The 23,607-nt window shown below is 33.1% G+C and overlaps 1 protein-coding gene across 2 annotated transcripts in view; it reads left to right on the top strand.

Annotated features, from left to right (window-relative positions):
• Positions 1-12,373: 12,373 nt before the first annotated feature.
• LOC132704993 (interference hedgehog-like) overlaps positions 12,374-23,607 on the top strand; it is a 90,475-nt gene continuing 79,241 nt past the window's right edge. For both annotated transcript variants that reach the window (XM_060675368.1, XM_060675371.1), the window contains exon 1: positions 12,374-12,684. The gene's annotated coding sequence lies outside the window, so the exon portion shown is untranslated. The remainder of the gene's footprint in view (positions 12,685-23,607) is intronic.

Raw genomic sequence — 23,607 nt, 5'->3', positions numbered from 1 at the left:
GTTTAAAATCTGTGTGGAACTTTAAAATATTTACTAATTTTGTTGAGAGTTTAACTGCTAAATCTGTTACATCAGACACGATTAGTCTAATGGGCATATCTTGTTTATGTAATTTAACTAAAGATTTACACATTTTACATATTTAATATTTTCGTCGAAAATATATAATTTCGTGGAAATCTGAACTTTTTGTTAGCTATCGATCTCCCAGAATATATTTCAAAAACCAACAATTTTCTTAAACCAGAACTTTTCCAATGTATCAAACACGATCCTACCGAGTTATATCAAAGACAAGTCAAGGAAGTAATTAATAACTCCACACTATTTAGAGACAAGACAAATATTTTTTAACAAATATGAATCCACAATGTTATGTAACAGCTCCAGCAGTTAAACTCTCAACAAAATTATTAAATATTTTAAGTTGCAGACAGATTTTAAACCAAAATTGGCAGTAAAAAATTTTTTTCAATTAATCAACAAAATTAAAGATACCAAAATCCCTTCTAACGCAACACTATTGTCTTTTGATGTACAAAACTTATTTCCCAGTATTCCACCTATGGATGTGATAGATTTAGTAGATTTCAACCTAACTTGGAAACAGGTTAACCCAATGGTGAAACAAGATTGCTTAATAGTATCTTTAGACCACAATTATATTGAATTTAATGAACAGATTTACATCTCTAAAGAAGGTTTGATTATAGGAAACCCACTTAGTCTTTTGTTAGCCGAGATTTTTGTGGATAATTTGGAAAATATCATTCTAGGACATCCTTTAAGTAAAAGTTTTTTATGGTCGTATAGATACGTGGATGATGTCTTTGCTTGCTTTGTTGGAACGGACAGACAATTGAAATCTCTTTTAAATTAATGTAATTTAAAAAAGATTTCAATTGTCACTACATAATCGTATAAAATTCACTATCGAAATTGAACAGGATAACTCTATTAATTTTTTGGACTTAACTATTACGAAAGCGCAAAACAAATTAGATTTTTCAATATATCATAAACCTTCACACATGGACACAGTCATACATAACAGTTCAAATCACCCTTATACACACAAAATGACCGCATTTCACTCTTTTATTCACAGACTTCTTAATACGCCACTCTCAACAGAAAATTACAACAAAGAACTTAATATCATTAAACAAATCGCACTGAAAAGCGGCTACAATCCGTCTATTATAGATAGAATTATAAATAAAAAACAAATCCAGACAACAGTAAACTCTATTTATCTGAAAATTACATACATACGAGAACCTACTGAAAAAGTTTGAAAACATTTGTAAAAAAAATAGGTTTAAAAATAGCTTTCCGAACTAACGACACAATAGGAAAATATTTAAGAAACAATAAAACGAAATGTTCAAAATCCCATAAATCAGGTGTCTACAGATTGAAATGCGGATCTTGTCTTAAAATTATATTGGACAAACAGGTATATTCTTCAAGAAACAATAGTCTAGATTCTAATTATGCTACACACTTAAACACAGAAAAACACATTTTTGACGACAATTTGAGACATTCAAATGTTTTGTTTATCGATCAATTAGATTTAAATACCTCTCCTTTATGGAACTTAAATTCTTACAACTTTATTTAAGGTTTTATTGTCATTTTTCGGTATATATAGCAGCAGGCAGTTCGTAAATATTACATTTGATAAAGACTCGGTGTTGTCGAAACAATTGTCACGTAAAAATATATAATTTCGTGAAAATCTGAACTTTTAGTTCTTATTTATTATGACTTTTTGTTCTTATTTATTTTGTGTGAGGATGGTTTAACAACGACGCCCATTGCAAGTACAATACAGGCAGCTAATAAACCTTCCGCAATAAAAAAAAAACTTGTTATATCCCCTCGTGAGGCGCACGTAGAACGAGGCCGGGTCAAAATGCCCGCAGAGAACCGCACAATGAGAAATATTTCTGACGTTTTTCATCCAGTCAACGCACTCTCCTCGACTGTACCACGTAATTACAGGGGCTACAGCCCATGATAAATGGGACTCGACTCCATCTGAATTTTCTTTTGAGCCAATAATTTCGCTCGGTTCGGCTATCGGGAGGTCACTGAATTGAAATGAATGGTGGACCACTAAATTCGAGGTTAAGCGATCATTTCCGTTTATGTGCGTTCAATTTATTGGGTGTAACTTTTTGTTTTTAGCGATATCAAGTTAAACAAAAAATTAAAATGTAGGGTTAGTAGCCAAGTTTCTTTCCAAGTGACGTATGAAACAACACACTATCAATTTTCTGATGTATAAGCCTACATAATATTTTTTTAAATTGCACGCCCTGTGTATTATATATGTGTTTAATAGAATATTTTATTCCAATTGCAATGATGTAACACACTTTATATTTTAGTCCAGTCGTTTTTGACAAATCTGCAAAAATAGGAAATTTTAATATAATTTCAAAGTATGGCATGACTGATGAATAAAAATATGTTTATGTTTGACATATTAGTAAACAACGTTGATCCTTAAAATAATGTCTGGATAGTATATTGGACTTTTGGCAAGTATATCTAAAGCTGGCAAAGAAATTGTAACGTATTAAATGCTAAAAAGGTAAACCGGAATCATAATACTTTAATAAATAAAGAAAATAATTAAATAACACATATTTGGATTCTATGAAGCACTTCCACTTACTCTATTACTAGAGTATACGAAGAAACAGGTATTTCTCGGGGATCAATCCACTCAGTTTTGAAAGAATATAAATATAATGCTTTTAAATTTCGCAAAACTCAAAAACTAAGTGCACAACAATGTCATTAGAATAACAATTTTTTTAAAAACTTTACATGGACTGATGAAGATGATGAAGAAAAGGTAGTAATAGACTAAATACGCGATATTGGTTTTTAAATAATCCTAAACAAATACAGGAAATAAAAACTCAATGATACCGATCAATTAATATATGGTGTGGTGTCATAGATGGGCATAATTTTTGTCCGATATTTATAGATCAAAGGTTAACTAGAGATCATTATTTGCAACTCTTAGGCAAAAGATTTTAGAGGCAATCAATCAGTGAAGAGACAATCCGGAACCAAGACATCAAACAATTAGAGTCTATGAGAAATGTGTTCAGGAAAATGGTGATCACATAAAGCAGTATTTGGAATATTTAAAGAACATTTCACTTTAGTTTTTTAGTGATTTTGTTCTACTTTAATTTGTAAATAATTATTGTTGTTGCATTTCCTATTTCAACCGATTTGTCAAAAACGAGTGGACTAAAATATAAAGTATCGATCAATCATTGTAATCGGAATAAGATATTCCATTAAACAAATATTCTATTAAAAAAATATTAAGTAGGCCTATATGTCAGAAAATTGATATTGTTTTGTTTTATACGTCACTTGGAAAATACTTGGATACTAACCCTACTTTTTTTTTTTTGTTTACCTTGATATCTCTAAAAACAAAAAAAGTTACAGCCAATTAAAATGTTATCCAGATAAATTGAACTCCACTAAGTAAGGGAGATTTTAAAATGAAATAGAAACTAAATCGTTTCAGAATAATGACAGTACAAAGGACTGAATGTTGATCAAAAACTGTTATGGACTGATCATATTGAGAATATTGTATCGATAAATAAATATTTCAACTTTTTTCGAACAACACAGACATTTTAAAAAATAAAAACGGAAAGTTTTGAGGAAAAAGTCAATTTTTCAATTTTTATACCTCGTTTATTTAGAATTATGGCATATTGAAATCTATACGTTATTCAGTTTGGTACTTCTTCTATTGGGCGGTACCGAATAATCAAATATAGGTGACGTTCGTGGTCAGAAACCATTGTCGTTAGAAGGTCTAAAATTAAAAAAAATAAATAATTGCGACTAAACGCAGTGGGATATTGGGGACTTTGAGACTTCATCAGATAGACCTTATTCACCTCTACCTATATTAAATATTTCAACTTTCTTGGAGCAACGTGGACATTTTAAAAAATAAAAACGTAAATTTCTAAATAAAAAGCGAATTTTTGAATTTTTATATCTTCTTTATATGGAATTATGAAAAGTATACGTTATATACATTGGTCTTTCTTTTATCGCATGGTACTGAAAAAGGTGGTACCGTCAGGAACCACAAAGAATTCAAAAAAAGTTGGTTGGGGAATGGGAGGGGGACTTTAAGTTATCTTCAGATAGACCTGAATGACGTTTACCTTCAGTAGATATTTCAACCTTCTTACAGCAACGGGGCTTAAATTGGGTGAAAATTAGGTGGTACATAGTTTAGCTTTTTTTCTGTTAGATGGTAATTGAAAAGTATTGTATTGTAAATGTATGACCTTAAGGTGTGTTGCTAAACTAAACTAATAAACTAGAATCATAGAATAGTTTCTTTAATATAAGTGTTTTTATAACATGTAAAATAATATCGCAATGGTGGGGGTTAAATTTCAACTAGCCTGTGCACTAAAACATTTTGCCTTAAAAACTCAATTTTTAATGAATTTGCTGAATGTTGTTTTTGAAGTTCAAATCAGGTAGTTTTGGGCAAGAATTTTTTATAAAGCATCTTCCACTTCAACTAGACATTGATTCTAATGTTGCCAACGCTGAAATCATAGGTAAAACATTAAACGCAATACCTACGAGTAGAAAACGAACGGAAGCAAAAGAATCTCCTTCAAGTTTAAATCAGTGGTCCTCAAATATCATGCAATCAATCTTACGACGGGTTTTTTTTAAGTGTAGGGTTATTAACCACGTATGGGCCCTTTTTTCCATTTAACCCGTTTTTTGTTCTATTGGTAATTCCAAAGTTTTATAAGCCCGCGATCATTGAGCGAAACGAATTTGGAAATATTAAATTTTATTACCCCTTTATTGTCTCGACACTCACACACTATACAAATGGTCGATCTCTAATTAGTTAGACACTATTGACTTTATATTTTCATCTAGGCTTTCTTCGCCTATTCAAGCCATGTAAACTTAGAAAATTCAACTAGTTGTAATAGTAGATCGTCCCAGAAGAAGGCCATGCGTTCTTCATAACCCGTCTACACTCGCATGAGATGAAAGACGGAAACAAAGAACATAGAACATCTACAATTAATATATTACGACCATTTTTGAGAAATGAAGTGGAGAGAGTTGCTGAAAGCTTTGCAAACAGTCAAAGATAGGGGGGTACATCTCCTCTTAGTAGGTCTTGTCTATGACAAGCATACCTCCAGATGGAGGAATTCTATGGAATCTTAGAAAAAAAAAACAACGACCATGATGACCAAGACTACCTAGAGTATGTGGCAAGAGAACTAGTGTAAGAGTCTGGAAATATTTGGAAGTAAATGTTACTAAACCTGAAAGTATGGCAGCAACAGGAACATCGGAAAATATGATATTGCAACACGGAAGGCAAAAAAAAACTGCGAAGGGTATAAATACTAACCAAAAATAACGTAACACCAGGTGAGAGAAAAAGGGAAGGACAACAGACAAGGTAGATCAGCACAATATATATGCTGAATGGGATTCTGTATTACCAAAGTATCTCCAAAGCTCATAAGGAGGACAAATAAAGAAACAACAAATAACAAATAAGCAAATCATCTAATCTAAAGACGAAAGATCTCATATGCTCGAAGGAAAGCTTAAATAATTGAATACAAAAAACACTGCAAGAAAGAGGCTACCTACCTAACAAACTCTGGATAAATAGAGAAGAGTGGTCGTAGTGACCATCCTCGGAATAAACCAATATAAAAATTACGTTTAATAAGAACTGCCCATACAATATAAGTGAAATCTTTCCTGAAAAATTAGAGCATTATTAGTATATTTTACATGTCAAAAATTGCTTTGAAGTCTCATATATCACCAAGAATTTTGTTTTTGCTAGTTTTTGTCCTTCAGAAAAATATATATTTTTAAAATTTATAATTAAAAAAGGTGAAATCACATTGAATTAAAGTAATAAGGTTGTTGTTGTTTTTTTTTCTGGTGCAGTATAATTTACTAAGATTGTTGGTGCCCGTGTTGAAATTTATAGCATATTTGTTTGACGTTTTCAAAATTAAAACAGTGTTTCGTTTCCAATGAATGGCCCTTTAAGGCGGCTTTGTTTTTCAGTATTTATTATTCTATTCTTTAACACATACCTAAACCTATTTGACTTTCCAATATTTTAATTTTTCTAAAAAAAATTAAATTTCACATTTGCAAATAAAAGACGGAAAAAAGCGCAAATAATTGAAAAGTTTAGATAATGTATTGAAAATAGGTATATGACAATGCTTAATAAAAGTTGTAAAGTAAGAAAAAATAATAACATATATGGTTGTTAATCAAAATGATAAAGAATGTCTTGGTCTTTACTATCGGTACTTACTATTGCTGCTATCGGAATTGTCAGAGTTTTGTACTTCCTCTAAAAAAATATTGGCAATCTTTTTGGACGGAATAAATGATAATTTCAGGGATAATTTTTTCCCCTACAATGTCCTTTAATATCGAGGAAAGATTGCTTAATAGTGTCTTTAGATCAAAATTATTTTGAATTTACATTTCTAAAGAAGGTTTGATTATAGGAAACCCACTGAGTCCGTTGTTAGCCGAGATTTTTATATATAATTTTTAAAATATCATACTAGAACATCCTTTAAGTAAAAGTTTTCTATGGTGGTATAGATACGTGGATGATGTACTTTGCTTGCTTTGTTGGAACGGACAGACAATTGAATTCTTTTTTAAATTACATTAACTCGTTACATAATAGTATAAAATTGACTATCGAGATTGAGCAGGATACCTCTATTAATTTTTTAGACTTAACTATTACGAAAGCGCAAAACAAATTAGATTTTTCAATTTATCATAAACCTTCACACACCGAGACACTCATACATAACAGCTCAAATCACCCTTATGACAATGACAATCACAGTATGGCTGCATTTCACTCTTTTATACACAAACTTCTTAATATGCCACTCTCAACAGAAAATTACAACAAAGAACTTAATATCATTAAACAAATTGCACTGAACAACGGCTACAATCCGTCCATTACAGACAAAATTATAAATAAAAAACAAATCCAGACAACAGTAAACTCTATTTATCCGAAACCTAATACAGAACACGAACAATTTAAAACAATTACATACATAGGAGAACCTAGTGAAAAAGTTTCAAAAGGGCGTTTAAAAACAATAGTCTAGGTTCTAATTATGCTACACACTTAAACACAGAAAAACACATACTTCTCCTTTATTGAACTTAAATTCTCAAAACAACATTAATTAATATTTTATGGTCATTTTTCTATATATATAGTAGCAGGTAGTTTGTAAATATTACATTTGATAAGGACCCGGTGTTGTCGATACAATGGTCATGTAAAAATATATAATTTCATGAAAATCTGAACTTTTAGTTCTTATTTATTTTCAATATTATTATTAAGAACCTGTATGACAGGTGTCATGTGTTTTCTGAGTCTGGAAGAAGTTTAGAATGGGGGTTTTGTATCGCACTCAGTTTTGGGTACTTTCCTATAGCAGTACACCCATCTATCCATCTTGATAAATTCGGGAATGTAAAAAAATATGTAAGAACCAAACCATTCAGGAGTATTTGTTCTGATCTTGTAAGTAGTTTGATAAAGCTGTTGCAATGTTTTCGGTAACATAATAGTTTCTTCGTTTTCTGTTTGGTCTCTATAATAATTAACATCTAGATATTGTAGATCATCTACTTTTTTCCTATTATGACGAATTGTCTGGCTTAGTGCCGTTTCGGCTAATAGTTTATAGTCGGTCTGATTTTTTATTAACTCTAGTTTTGCAACTTTTTCACGGTCTTTTTCCTCTACAAACACTTTCTGTTAGTGACAACCAAAGTTTTAAAACGTTCTTAATTCTTTAGAACTTCTTCAATATTGCTTTTTGTTGGGATTATATTTTTTTTCCGCAGCAGTAGTTTTATAGAAAGAGCGGTTATGTTTTCAATAGCAGTTTCAAATTGCAACATGAACATGGCTCTTACTGCTTCAATCACATCATCGAAACTTTCTGGTTTTAATGTCGAAAGGATATCGGTTTTAAATTCTAACAAAAATCTTGTACGTTCTCCCAATTTATTGGAGGTGATTCAGACTCCTATTTTTTTGAGGACTGGTATCCGAATTTTTCCAATGGAGTAAATGGATTTCATAAAACTACTTGTATTCTAAAACCATGCAGTACGTGGTAATATTAAATGACGTCATCGCGTCTAGATTGAGGGCGAGAAATGGTGATTTTAAGTTGGATTTTTTCGAATATTTCGAACAGCGTATGTGATAGACGAAAATCGTAAATAAAAAAATTGTAGCCCTTGATACGGCCTATAACAGTGTTTAAACGGATTAGCTATTGTTTGTACGAAAATAAATTTACGGTTAGTAATTTACTCTCTAAGATAACAATTTCCAGGGTCTTTTAAATTTATGTCTATAACTAAAACACCTTGTATATAATCGAAAAAATGCGTGAAACAAAAGTTATAGCGCCGAGTCTCGCACGTATTATGAATGTAAAATTTTTCCGATCGGATGAATGGCTTTGGAGGAAAAGCTGTTTTTCTGGATACCAAAATAACCACAAAAAGAAAATCAAAAATTAAAAAAAAAATACATCGCTCCCAATTTAAAGAGTCTAAATGCGGGTCCTGACTTCAACTTCTTTCCCAAGTCTGAAGTCGGTAGCTGTAAATTTGGAGTACTTATTATGTTTTTTAATATTGCACGGAATATCGCGTACACCCTGTACAATACTTAAAAACCGTAAATACAAAAGTTTAAGCTGTCTATATGGGCTATATCGTCATGTAAGAGAAACTGACATCTAAAACACAGATTTGAAATTATTGCCAGTTTTCAATAATAGGTGGACCCATTTTTCAGTTTTTTGAATTTGCGGCGCACCCTGTATATTTTTGAAAAATTGTCAAGAATAAAAGTTTATGGAGTCGTTTCCTCTGCGTCTTCTGGGTCAAGAATTTTTTCGGTCTTTTTTGTAGACCCTTCCACACACGATCCTTTTTTTTAAACTTCCCGACCCCCCCAGCCCCCCATTTTCAATACTTTTCGTCACGGGGCAAAGCTGCATTTATGTGCCAGATATGAAGTCGATTGCTTCAAATTTTGGACAATTATCGTGTTTCATACCAAGGTCCAAAAAACAGTCGAAAATCGCGAAAAAAAGATGGATACCGGCGTCGGATCAGGTTCATTTCTTACAAGCTTATATGCCTCGTGGAGGGTTAAAAAGGAGGCAAATTTCAATTTTGTGGCTAAAACGATTCGAAAATTATTGAGGAAAAACGAAAAGACGAAAACGGAGAACGGAGAACGGACAGACAAAAAATTTTTTTTTTCGACGGTGATCATTTCTGTACCAACGGCGATCCCGTAGGACTTACCGTTACCGAGATATAAAATTTTTATACCAACGCAGATACTTTCGAAAATTCGATTTAATCGATTTTCGAGATTAACATGTTGTTTGGCTACTTAAATCAATATTTAGGAATGATGCAACCTTACGCCAAGGTGATTAGTTGTTCGGTGAGTCAATTGCATATGTAATCTAAATTTCAAGCATCTTCGCGATGCCCGTTAAATACGATCAAATTTCTTGTTGCTCTTTAACAATAACCATGGAGAAAAAATCGCGAACACGCTTCGCTTAAGAACGACATGTTTATTCTCATTATTTCTTCCACCTGTGTTTCTTATTCATCTTACACGACCAACATAATTCACATCCTTCCAGTGATATCGAGTATTCATAAAATTCTAAGGATATTTACCAACAAAAGATTATATCCGCACCTGCTGTTTTGGGTCTAATTCCCTCCCTATTATATTCCACGGCTACTTTAAAAGTAGGATTGTCGTTTTTATAAACGTAAAGCTTCCGCCCCGGTCTGACGACCCGAGGTATTTAAGGCTTTGTCTCGTAAAATGTGAAAATTTCGGCCCTTTCTCTTCAACGTTAAAATAATCCTTAGCCAACAAATTTCTGAATTAATGGGCGGATTTATATGTATTATATACTGGGTGCCCCATAATTAATTGTACACGACAAAATAAGAGATTGAAGGAGATTTTTTTGCTTCCGTTCGTTTTCCACTCATTTAATGTTTTACCTATGATTTCAGCGTTGGCCACATTAAAATCAATATCTAGTTGAAGTGAAAGATATGGTCTGTTCATAGATATAAGAAAGTGACCAATTGCTTTTGAATGGGATTATCGAAGGGTGGTCATTAACATACAATGCAACAAGATTATTACCTATAGTTTCGGAATTTAAATTCAGGTAAAATTGTGATCCGTAATAGACACCTACCTGTGTTTAATATTCTTTGGTTTGCTATACTACTTAGTTTAAGTTTATTAGTAATCATTCTTATTTCGTGTGTAATACAGCGTGTGTTGAATCGTGTGCGAATTATGCAAAATATGTGCGAGTCTAGTGTATCTCAGGAGATGCTCCCGCCCAAATGTAGAAAACACTATTCTATTGAGACTAAGGAAGTTATAAACAATGTTTATTTGATTCTCATTGAACGTGGTGGCACCAAGCAAGCATCTTTAGAAGAAACGGCCACATTGACGAAAATTCCAACATCAACTGTATGGAAAATTGTAAAGAATCTCATTTCAGCGAGGAAAAAAAGAAGCGATGCTGACATTTTCTCGAGTGTAGATGAAGGTGATCAAGATATAATACGGCGTAAAATTTACCAGTTATACGAGGAACAAAGCGTGCCTACATTAGATCTCTTAATTATGAGGCTTGAAACCGGTGTTAAATTTGGCAGAACTACTTTACTTTACTTGACTCAACTGATAAGTGTAAAACAAACGCGCCATCAAAAAGAGGTAAAAGAATAACTATTTTGCATTTGCAGTTCGTTTTGGCCTCAAGCTTTGGTGGCTTTGTTCATCTGAGGGGTACCTGTTTTATTCACTTCCATATGGTGGTGCTCAAAATAAACTCCATTCTGACCTTGGTCTTGGCGGAGACGTCATGAGTTTACTTTCTCTTGTAGATAAGCCAGTAAATCACCAAATTTTTTTTTACAAATTTACAAAACTAATGTTTATTTTGCGACCGGTACTATCCGGGAAAATAAAACAAATAAATGTCCAATGGAAAATTATAAATCATTTGGAAAAAAAGACCGCGGATCCTATCTTATGAATCTGAATCAACAATTTCTATTGTCCGTTGGCACGACAATTCAGTTGTAACTGTGGAAAGTAATGTTTCTAGTGTAGATAATGCCCAAAATGTAAAACGGTATAATAGAAAAGAACGGAAAGATGTAAATATACCCCAACCTTATGTAATTGCCCAATGCAATGGATATATGGGTGGGGTGGATTTACATGGTATTTGGAAAAAATGGTGGGGGCCTTTATTTTGTAACTCACTGGATAGTTCAGTAGTGAATGCAATAAAATTGTATAATATTGTCAACGAACAAAAGATTTCCCAGGTAGATTTTAAATCTTACATTGCTTTTAAAAACTGATAAAACAATTCCTCAAAGAACTCTTGCACCTACCATACATGAAGTGCGTTATGATAATCAAGGTCACCTTATGATTTTTTCATGCTAATAAAGCCCGAAAGAGATGTTGAATCTGCCACAGCCACACAATTTACGTTTGTAATAAGTGTAATGTGCATTTACATACATCATGCTTTGTAAAATATCACCAAAAATGAAACCGGGTGTTACCAGTGGTGCGCTCACGCACCATAAAATATTATGCATTTTTTTGTATCAAATCAGGTTCTATTTGGAAAACAATCGACTTTTAGTTGTTTTCTGTTGAATTTGAACTTTCTTTTGTATATTTATGTATAATTTATATGTTACATCTTGTGTGCCCCAAAACATTATTTAATGTTTTTTCCCAATGGTTCGTTTACGTTCGTATTTTTTTGTGTGTTTCGAGATTTGTTTTTTCGCACATGTAATGTATTCTCAAGTGCAACAAAATAAATAATTTTAGAGGAAAAAAGTATTTTTCATTTTTTTTTATGCTTGGGATAACATGAGTTAATTTAATTTTTAAAAAAATCGACGCTGGATAGCGAGAACAGGCGAAAAACGCCAACCAGGAACGGTTTGCCGGCATCGCGGACATTTGGCAACGTCGCCCGATGAATACAGAGATCCCATTCTCAAGGTAGATATGGTCGGTCTAGTGTGCCGGTCCGCCGGGACCAACAAAACAAAAATTTCACCCGCCTTCTCGGTCGTTCGATCGTCTACTTCAGTTCGTTCGCTTCTTTCGGGACGGCAAGGAGAGCCGAACTCAGTCTGTTGAGGCACGCGCGCACGTTGTCATCGTGGTCGATCTCGATCGGTTTTTTATAACAGAAAAGTTAAACGTGGTACCGTCGGATCTCGCGAGGTTAGTTTCGAAAGTTGACGTGAAGTTTTCGCGACAAAAACCGCCCACGTGAAAACCCACAAACACTCGGGGTTTATTTATTTGCACGAACTGTTTATTTGTTCGATTCCTTTCCCGAATGGAGTGCGAGAGTTTTAGCTCGTTGACCGACGATTGTTGAGGATGTTACGTTACACTTGTTCAGCTTAGTAAGTTTTATATCTCGTCCCGCAGCCGTATATAGGTTAGACCGGAGATAATAGTAACGTTTTAACTTTGTGTGCATAGCATTAGCACTTCTTTTTCTAGAAACTATTCATCTGAACCAACAAACAAACATGCTATGGGGAAGAGAATTTAATGTGCTTTGGTATGAGTTTAAATCTGTCAAGAGTGCTGATCTTTTATATGCGTAGCTACGGTTAAACAAAAGAAACGTGTTATAGTGATAGTAACAAACTTGTTATAGAGTTAAATTGGAACTGGAATGGTCACATTATTCGTTTTTAACCATTTGGATTGCGTTTTATTGTGTTTGCTTGATGCATACCACACCGCAAAAATCAAAACCAAAAAGTTATCGCTTTAATCGAAAGTTGCAGTCAACTGCAATTGGTCCAGCTCATCGACAAGCACCCCTACGCTTTGCAGGGGATCATGTGAATTGGACATTGGACCAATGGGGGTCTCTTCTGTTCCCAGATGAGACCAGAATATTCCTTTTGGTAGTGACCTACGAAAAAAAGTGTACTGAAGGCCAGGAGAGCGATTTGCAGTATGCTGCAATGAAGAGCGGAACCCTAATAGAGGTAGTTCCTGCATGACATGGTTGCAATGTCAAGTGGCAGGAGCTTCAACAGGTGCTAGGCATCGTCTGTTCATAGATATAAGAAAATGGCCAATTGCTTTTGAATGGGATTATCCAAGGGTGGTCATTAACCTACAATGCAACAACATTATTACCTAAAGTTTCGGAATTTAAATTCAGGTAAAATTGTGGTCCGTAATAGAAAATAAGTTTATACCTACCTGTCTTCAATATTCTTTGGTTTGGTATACTACTTAGTTTAAGTTTATTAGTAATCATTCTTATTTCGTGTGTAATACAGCGTAATGTTCAATCGTGTGCGAATTATGCAAAATATGTGCGAGTCTAGTGTATCTCAGGAGATGTTCCCGCCCAAATGTAGAAAACACTATTCTATTGACACTATGGAAGTTATAAACAATGTTTATTTGACTCTCATTCAACGTGGTGCCAGCAAGCAAGCATCTTTAGAAAAAACGACCACATTGACGAAAATTCTAACATCAACTGTATGGAAAATTGTGAATAATCCCATTTCAGCGAGGAAAAAAAGAAGTGATGCTTACATTTTCTCTAGTGTAGATGAAAGTGATCAAGATATAATACGGCGTAAAATTTACCAGGCGAAAAATATTAAAGATTCTTCTCTAGATTACCATGAAGACACCACCGCTGATTTATTTGAAAGTGGGTTTATAAACAAACTAGTTCCAAACATTCCTCCTAATAGTGTCATTGTAATGGACAATGCAAGTTATCACAGTAGACAGTTGACTAAAACCCCTTCCTTATGTGACAAAAAAGCAACAATCCAAAACTACATGTACAATAATGACATTTATTTTCACGAAGATTATACCAAAAAGCAATTAATTGAGGTTCTACAAAGGTTGAACCTACAAAAGGAATACGTCTGTGATAATTATGCAAAAAATTTAAGCCATACAGTTTTAAGGCTTCCATCTTACCACTGTATATTTAATCCCATTGAACATGTTTGGCACCAACTGAAATTTGCCATTCGTCGTAACAATGTTTTTCCCCGTGTTAACTCCAATGTCCTCAAACTTATAGAAAAAGAAGTTTTTAACATCGCTCCACAAAGTTGGGCTGATTCTGTTAAACATATAGAAAAAGCAGAACAATAGTATATCCATATTGAAAATAATATAGAACAAATAATAATTAGAACAGGCGATGATAGCGATAGTGATACTGATATATTATGTCAATAATTTTAAGTAATTAAGTAGGTGATAAAAATAATTTGTAATATTATATTAGATTTAAACATAAATACATACATACATAAATAAATATTGTTTAGTATCTTTCCTAACAAAACCCCAAATAATTAAATTCTAAGCAAAGTACGGACCTGTTCGGCCATATTTCATTCTTACAGCTTGCCCGGGTCTTTCCTTAAATCGTATCAGTTAGTCACTTTCTTATATGTTAACTTAAGAGATGGCGTAATGGTTTCCACCCTATACGGAATAAAACTCTCCCCAAAAACCAAAGCACTGTTCTATTTGACCACCTATTACAACATTGCCTTCTTCGGCCTATATCGTACTCCCGTTCGTTCTTGCGTAGCCGGAACAGCATGCCGCTCGTCCGTCCTGACTCAGCAGACGTGACTCTTGGCGGCCATAGAAAACATATCGCTAACATATCTATGAACAGACTTTACATGGAGGATATTTTATCAGATCACGTGATACCATATGTCGACTACATTGGAGAACAATTCATTCTTATGCATAACAATACTAGGCCGGCCACCGCAAGTATCGTGCAAGATTACATTACAGAAGTCGGTTTTCGAGTTATGGAGTGGCCAGCATGCAGTCCTGACCTCAATCTGATCGAATATTTATGGGATGAGCTAAAACGTAGAATTCGAGCTAGACTTCATACCCCAACCTCGATCTCAGAGCCTATTGTCGCAGTAGAGGAAGAGTGGCTTAACATTCCACAAGAAACAATAGCGAACTTGATTACATCTATGACTAATCGAGTAAGATATCTTAAAATAAGTGTTTAGTTGCCGATTGTCAAAAACCCTATTTGTTTTTGGTAATAAAAAAAAGTTAATTTGACTCGTGCGGTTACCTAAAAATCAGAAATAAATTTTAATCAATTTAAACGCGTATTGAAGCATATTAAATTGTCTTTCAAACTGCATTTTTTATCTGATCAGTAGTTTTTGAAAAAAAAAAGTTCACAATGGGCCGATTTCTATACACGCAAGTTTATAACTGGAGAAGTATCAGGTATTTCCGAATTATTTTCGTTTATTAATATAGGGGGAGAGATTAAAATCAAGAGTAGATTGCTTTAAATTTAAAATCATTTAAATCAAACTCCTGATTTTTTAAATATTTTTTTATCAAGTCCAACACAAAAAGCACAACGTTAAAATATTATCACAAATAAAAGGTAAAACGCAACTCTTTAAAAAAATAATAATATGCATTTTCGTTGTATGGTTTGAACAAACATTATATCTGAGTGTACAAAACCAAAAATGTCGAACGTTGGTCCTACTGACCCTGAGGAAGCAGTTCACACGGGAACTGTTTTATTATTGATAGCTTTTGTGATATCCGCCATTGTATTTCAGCAGAAAACATAATATTTTGAAATAAGCAATAATTTTTGACAAAGGTAATTGTACAATATTCTCGGAGATATATTGTAAATGTTTCCGCTGTTTTACAGCATCTGAGATAGCAACTGATATTGGTTTTAAAATGCTTAAATATTCTTCTGCTGCATGTTCAAACCCAAGGCTTGACACCTTTAAATGATCGAATCAATTTGGTTTTTGTTGTCTTCACAACATTCAGCAAAGTTATTTCGTTCTAGCTAGCTGGTTATCGCAAAAATACTTAACAATTTGAACTACATGTTCATTGACGTCTGGTATGTCAGAATTGCTGCGTTATCTCTAACAAAAGATTTAACCTCGAATTGATATTGCAATTTACATGAAGAAATTAGGTCACAAACTACTTCAGTCAAATATTGTGAAGTATGAGGTTTTTGAGACGTCAATAAGTAGTTTTGTAAAAAATAGTTCGTCTATCTTCAGTTGTTATTGTTGTACATTGACACCCGGCAATGGACTGCCTTTTCCTCCTCATAAATGTCATCTAAAAGGGTTGTTCATAACATTTTTCTTGATAAGTGAATAGCTTTTTATACTTCAGAGTCTTCAATGCACCGAAGACTCGAATTATTATCAAAAATTGCCTTGAACTGAGGTGGCTTTTACTTGATGAAAATCCATTTATCAAAATAAATAAGAACTAAAAGTTCAGATTTTCATGAAATTTGTATTTTCATATGACAATTGTTTCGACAACACCGTGTCGTTGTCGAAACAATTGACATGTGAAAATATATAATTTCGTGAAAATCTGAACTTTTAATCCTTATTTATTTTAAAAAATTGCCTTTTCTATTTGTTTGTCAATCTCTTCTTTTTCAACTGTAGGCTCAGTTTTTTTCTTTTTCCTTGTTTGGACCAGATCTGTAGCGAGTGTCGTGGCAGATGATGTAGTAGCAAGATCTACAGAACTGTCAAGCGACTTTCGATTGCCTAAAAAGGAAATATTAAAAACATAATTTATAAATTTATACCATTGTCAATAAATGGTAAACCAAATACGCGATGATTTGTCCTTTAAAAAATTAGCAAAGGGTTTACTGGATTTTATTAAATATATACGTTTAACTTTTCTTTTAAATACGTTGAAAATCGTGTACATTCTTTCCTAAGATAAAGAAATTATTCGATATGAATACTTTTTTTATGTACCTTTTTATGTATCGTAAAAAATAGAAATAAGTATCTAAAAATTATAAACCTTAACATAAATAAAATATGCATGAATTCGAATGTTTCAGCAAAAAAATTGACAAGTTTATTTTTCTCAAAAACTAGTACAAATTTCGTACCTAATGACGAAAAGACTCAAAATCAAGCGAACAATTAATTTTTTAACAAATATTCATAGCATTTCTTTTAAAAAGTAAAGTTGGTTGCTGTCCTGGCACAACAACACTCTGTATACATAAAAATACTATCAATAAAATCTCGAAACACTTTTTGTATTTAATTTTTGTACTTCAGCGTCGCACTTACTGAGATTAGATTTAGGAGCACCTTAAGTGTATATTAAAAATTGCGCAAAACTGGTTTTGCTTATTTTGCAATAACCGTACAAAATTAATGTTTCGCGTTTGGGAAAATTTCCCGCTCAAAACTAGATTCGCGTATTTTTTCCGGGCATTGTCCTAATTCGACCGTTTTCCTATTAGTCCAGTCGTATTATGAATTTCACTTCGGAATGAAGAATAATAAACCTTTTGTTTTGTTGTTCTAAACGTTGTCTCAAAAATCACAAATGTTATCGCGTCCGCGTCAAAAAATATTGAAGATCAAAGGTCATAAAAATCGTTATTTGGCGAATATCTCGCTTTCTATTGCTAAATGAAAAGTGCACCTATTACAAAAGTTGTAGAGTGTAAAATTCTCAACAACTTTTGTTTGAACTTTTTTTTCATAGAATATGTACTAATATCTCTGGAATGTATATTTTAGTTATATTTTAAGCAAGGGAATATATTTTATACATCTATTTATTTGTCATTAAATATGGCATATTATACATTTATTGAAATGTGAGTTGAAATATTAAAATAATTTTTGTTGATTTCAATTATAATAAAATTGTAAATGGAAGCTAGTTATCTTCTTCTTCTTCGTCGTCTTCTTCTTGTTTTCGCTAGAAAATGTTCAATTCATTGTAATCATCCTCATTAGGGGTCATATTCATCTCCAGACCTTCCAGAATTTTAGGATCATATGCGCTTACTTCATCGGGATTACTTGGATAGAGTGAGGCAAGGCCATATATGGCGGCACCTAAACGGTTGATCGTATGAAAAAAAGTTCCAACAAAAGTTGTAGAGAATTTGATGCTCCACAACTTTTATAATAGGTGCAAATCACATTTAACCAATAGAAAGCGGGATATTCGCGAAAAAACGATTTTTATGACTTCTGACATTCAATATTTTAAAACGCGGATGCGATAACATTTGTGACTTTTTAGAGAACGTTTAGAACGACAAAACAAAGGTTTATACCAATTTATAACTTATTATCTTTCATTCATCATCTCCAAACCTTCCAGGGTCGTATGCGCTTTCTTCATCGGGATTACTTGTATATAGTGAGGCAAGACCATATATGGCGCCACAATCTTCGCGGTCTACCGCAAAAACGGTTGATCGTAGGAAAAAAAGTTCAAACAAAAGTTGTAGAGAATTTGATACTCTACAACTTTTATAGTAAATGTAAATGACATGTAAGCAATAGAAAACGGGATATTGGCGAAAAAACGATTTTTATGACCTTTGACCTTCAATATTTTAAGACGCGGACGCGATGACATTTGTGAATTTTGAGGCAACGTTTCGAACGACAAAACAAAAGGTTTATTAGACAGCTTATTATCTTTCACTCCGAGATTGACCCCCTTTTTTTTACCTAATATGACTGGGCTATATACCGTTCGAAAATAGTGTTCCCGAATGCCTCGTATACATAAACGCAATATTATTCAAAACGACACACGCTCTCGTAGTTCTTTACTGTTATTCTTCCGATATATCAAAATAAAATATCTCTGGCATTAAAACAAGCTCGCGCCCGGGACAGGTGATTAAAATAAACACGAATAGATGATAAAGGAACTGGCTCGGAGAGACGCAACACCCGATACGAATGCGAGATGCCACCAGGCGCTATTAAAAGTATGGTACTTCCTGTTGTAAAAAAAAATACAAGATGCGTTCCGAAAGAGTCGCTCGATTCGGATACGTACGGAATTCTGATTAGCGCCGTGCCCGCATATCCTCGCTTAAGTTGAAGGAGAAATGACCTCGCTTTTATTTAGTGTTGGCAACGTACACGCCGCCTCCATAGATAGACCGCCTGCATAGACAGACCGCCTCTATGGACAGACCCCCTCCATATATAGACCGCCTGCATAGACATACCGGCTGTATAAACAGACCGCCTCCAAAGATAGACCGAATGTATAGACCGACCGCCTCCATGGACTGACCGCCTCCTTAGATAGACCGCCTCCATAGATAGACCGCCTGCATAGACAGACTGCCTCCAAGGACAGGCCTCCTCCATAGATAGACCGCCTCCCTAGACAGACCGCTATTTATAAATTTTTACGTGTTCATTAAATTTTTATCATATGTTATTTTGAACACTCGCTCCGTTACACTGCGCTCGTGACTAAATTGTTAAATATGCTGTTTTATATATAAATCATTTATATTTAATTTATAATTAAGTTTTTACGCATTCACTAAATTTTAATCAAATGTTTTCTTGAACACTCGCTGCGTTCGGGACTAAAGTGTTAAATGTATTGTTTTTATATATAAATGATTGTAATATTTAATATATAATTAAATTTTTACACATTACAAATTTTAATCATATGTTTTTTCAAACACTCGCTCCTCTGTGCTTCGCTCGAGACTAAATTTTTGTTTATAATGTGCAAATGTTTTTTATTTATATATATTTAATGAATTAATAAAAAAAAAAATAAAATGAGATGTAAAGAACAATATGTACGTATTTAATTACTTCTGATCATATATTTTTTTAGACACTTGCTCCGCACGTTACTAAAATGTTGAATATACTTTTTTTATATTTAAATAATTTTTATTTAATTAAATAAAAAAAATCGAAAATTAAAATGAAATGTAAATAAAAAATTTTACTTATTAATCAAGTTCTAATCATATGTTTTTTAATTAATTTATATTTAATTAATTAAAAAAAATGAAATGTAAATAAAAATCTTAACATATTAGTTAGATTCTAATCATATTTTTTTTAGACGCTCGCTCCGCTCGTGATTAAAGTGTTGAATGTACTTTTATTTATTTATAATTAATTTATACTTAATGAAAAAACAAAGAAAATTAAAATAAAATATAAATAAAAATGTTTAATTTCAAAAATGATCATTCATTTTTTTAGACACTTGCTCCACTGCGTGCCGCTCGTGGCTAAACTTTTATTTATAATGTATTATGTATTCTAATGTATTCTAAGTGTATTGTATCTATATATATTTAGTTTGTACTTAATATATTAATAAAAAAAATTGAATGCAATGAAATGTAAATAATAATATGTACGTATTCAATTTCTGATCATATATTTATTTAGACACTATTATTTTCTTTGATAGAATAATTGATTACACGCAAAAATTTTAGTTTTATCGAATAAAATTTGATGCTGATGAGTTTATTGTTCTTGGAGCCTAGTAGTCTTTGCCGCATATGCATGAAATGCTGTAAACTCTTGGTCCAGTATGTATGGTCTTTTTTCCACAGACGAGGTTACTGTATAGGGTGGTATATCCTATCAAAAACCTTACTTAATTACTGCAGACATCGCATATCCTAATACATTTATTAAGTAAACATTTAGGTATGGAATTCTTGAACCGAGATCGTCGAGATGATTTTTAATGACGCCGAAGGTTGGGTGCAGACGAAATTGCTTTTTTTTAAGTGCAACGGAATGCAGTCGGAATATATTCGGAGTAATGGGTATGAAGGAATCATTAATCTGCGTTGCGAAATACATTGTGATGTTTATTTGTTGGGATAATTCCGATTCTATTTTGGTCAACTGATAAAACGGTATGTACGCCATAACGTATAAATGACTTACGCAATAGAAACAATTATATTTCCGATATTGATTATAAACCCACCCCTGTAAGTTTATATTCTTTTCCGCATTCTGTGTTAATCTGGTTTTTGTTGCACTTTCTGCAACTATATGTTGGCATTTCTCCCTTAAGGATACACTTTTCATTGTTTCGTGTTTAACAACCCTTCAGTTTCTGCAAAAATTGCTCCAGTCTTTAGCCATTCCACGGATTTACTTTGCTGTATCTTTCTGTAAGTCAGTTTTGAACCTTGTTTCTTTTTTTCACGCTTAAGTTTAAAGGTATATCCTGCTGTATCCGCTCTCACTATCGCTGTTTTGGTGATGGAAAAAAATTCTTAAGCCTATAATTTGTTGACTCTACAGCATTTTTTATTCCTCTTTCGCCTCTTTCTCTTGGCACATTTATTCCTACGACTGGCGCTTTTGGATGGTGTTTTTGTAAATTCTGTTCTCATCTGTTCTCATTTCATTTAGATGCTTTTTAGTATTATTTTATTATTATTAATGTTTTATGTTTTGCTATTTGCTGTGTATGTATCTTTTAATGAAAATCTTTTATTACGATACTTTATTTCATTTAAAATTATTCGAATAGGTAGGTATGTGGTATAGGTAAAAAATTATAGGATTTCTAAAGAATGTGTCTTAATTATAATGCTCGGCATTGCTACTGATAAATCATCGCGATCTTGGTAGACTGGTCGTGTGTTACAACTTTTATTTCCATCCGTTCATTTTACAGTACCAAAAAATATTCCGCCTCCATCAATATTTCATCTCTCTCTCCTCTGTATCTCTTTCTCTCTCTCCTCCGTCTTAGACTCTTAAGACACAAATTTACGTTTACTGTTCTTACTTGACTAATTCTGAAACTCTGCTAATGTCTGGTTTGATTAAATACTTCTGTTTGACTCTCGTAATGCACACCAGTTAATAATTCCCCCACACCTTCTTACTATAACAATTAAAAATTCTTTCAACTTGAACTTTTACTGACAATAAACTATTTTTACATTACCGATGAATACCTAATTATCTTTCTAATAATAATAATAATAATATCTTTATTATCCCACATATTTAGAATGCAATCAGTGTATTATGGATTTCGTCAAGTAGGTCAATATACATCATGCAAATGAGGCAGAAAATTACATTAAAAATTTATGTAATAGAAATATATGACAGAGCACAACAATACAGTGATGATAAACATTGATAGGTAAAATATTCGGTTAAATTATGAAAACAGTTTTCTAGGAGGAAAAACTTTAGTTTGGATTTAAAAATGTTTACATTACTACTGCTCTTTAGCTCTGGGTACAGTCTATTATAGACTCTATTACCGTTATGGAGAAGCCATCTTTGTTACGTGCATTATAGTTTTGGAAATCTCCGTTTTTTTGTAAGGTATTTTTATTTTTATATACCCATAAACAAACTTCCAATATGTATATATACGCTAAAGACACGGAAGAGGGGCCTGCACGCACTATCCGGCGACACTGCAGGAATACACCTTAGGACTTTTTTTGGGATTCGAAAACAGATGTCGCATGACTTGAATTTCCCCAAAAGGGCATACCATAGAGTAATCTCGGATATGAGCATAGTAGAAATTAATCATGCACTTTCCAGTCAAAACAGTTTTTAAATTTTTTATTAGGAAACAATAACTCTGCAGCTTTGAAGAAAGTAATTGGTGTTGAGTTTCCCAAGATAGGGTTTCGTCGAGCTCTAGTCCTAAAAATTTAGCGTGCTTTTTTATTTCAACGACCTCCCCGCCCGACACAGAAAGATCTTTTTTTGTTTTGTGTACATTTGAATATCAGTACACTTGTTTTTTGGTCATTCAAAAAGAGTTCGTTGGTGTTAAACCAGCAATTTAACAGTACAAGTGCTGAATTAATTCTGTCTTGAAGAGTTTTATAACAGTGTGAGGAGATTAAACTTGAACAGCGAACTCTGATAGACCCAAACTGTGAGCAGAAAGTTCATTGATAAAAAGGATAAATAAAACAGGGCCAAGCACTGTACCTTGTGGTACACCTCTATCTACAGATAGAACTAGAAATTTTTTCATTTGACACAAGTTGGCCCTCTCCTGCCTTATTTCAACATACTGCCTACGATTTGATAAGAACGATCTAAAGCAGTTCAGAGCTATTCCACGAATTCCGTATTGTTCCATCCTATTCAAAAGAATTTCGCGGTGCATACAGTCAAACGTCTTGCTAAGATCACAACATATCCCAGCAGAGTGCTTTCCAGACTCAATGTAGTTGATAGCATGCTCCAAAAATGAATCGATCGCTGTTTGGGTTGATCTACCTGTTCTGAAGCGGTGCTGACTTTCAGACAAAACTTTGTGAAGCATGGGGTATTCAAATATTTTAGCATGCCTGTCGCCCTTTTTAAAGATGTATGTTGTATATATTCGTTTATTTTGTTTTGGCTTGCTACACATACATTTTCTAAAATTTCTCCAACCCAGTTATCCCCGAATTTTGACCGAAGCTGGTACTC

The sequence above is a fragment of the Cylas formicarius genome, unplaced genomic scaffold (genome assembly GCF_029955315.1).
Source record: "Cylas formicarius isolate icCylForm1 unplaced genomic scaffold, icCylForm1.1 PGA_scaffold_7__23_contigs__length_41026272, whole genome shotgun sequence".
In the NCBI taxonomy this organism is placed as follows: domain Eukaryota; kingdom Metazoa; phylum Arthropoda; class Insecta; order Coleoptera; family Brentidae; genus Cylas; species Cylas formicarius.
This window is presented reverse-complemented; position numbering and strand designations above follow the sequence as displayed.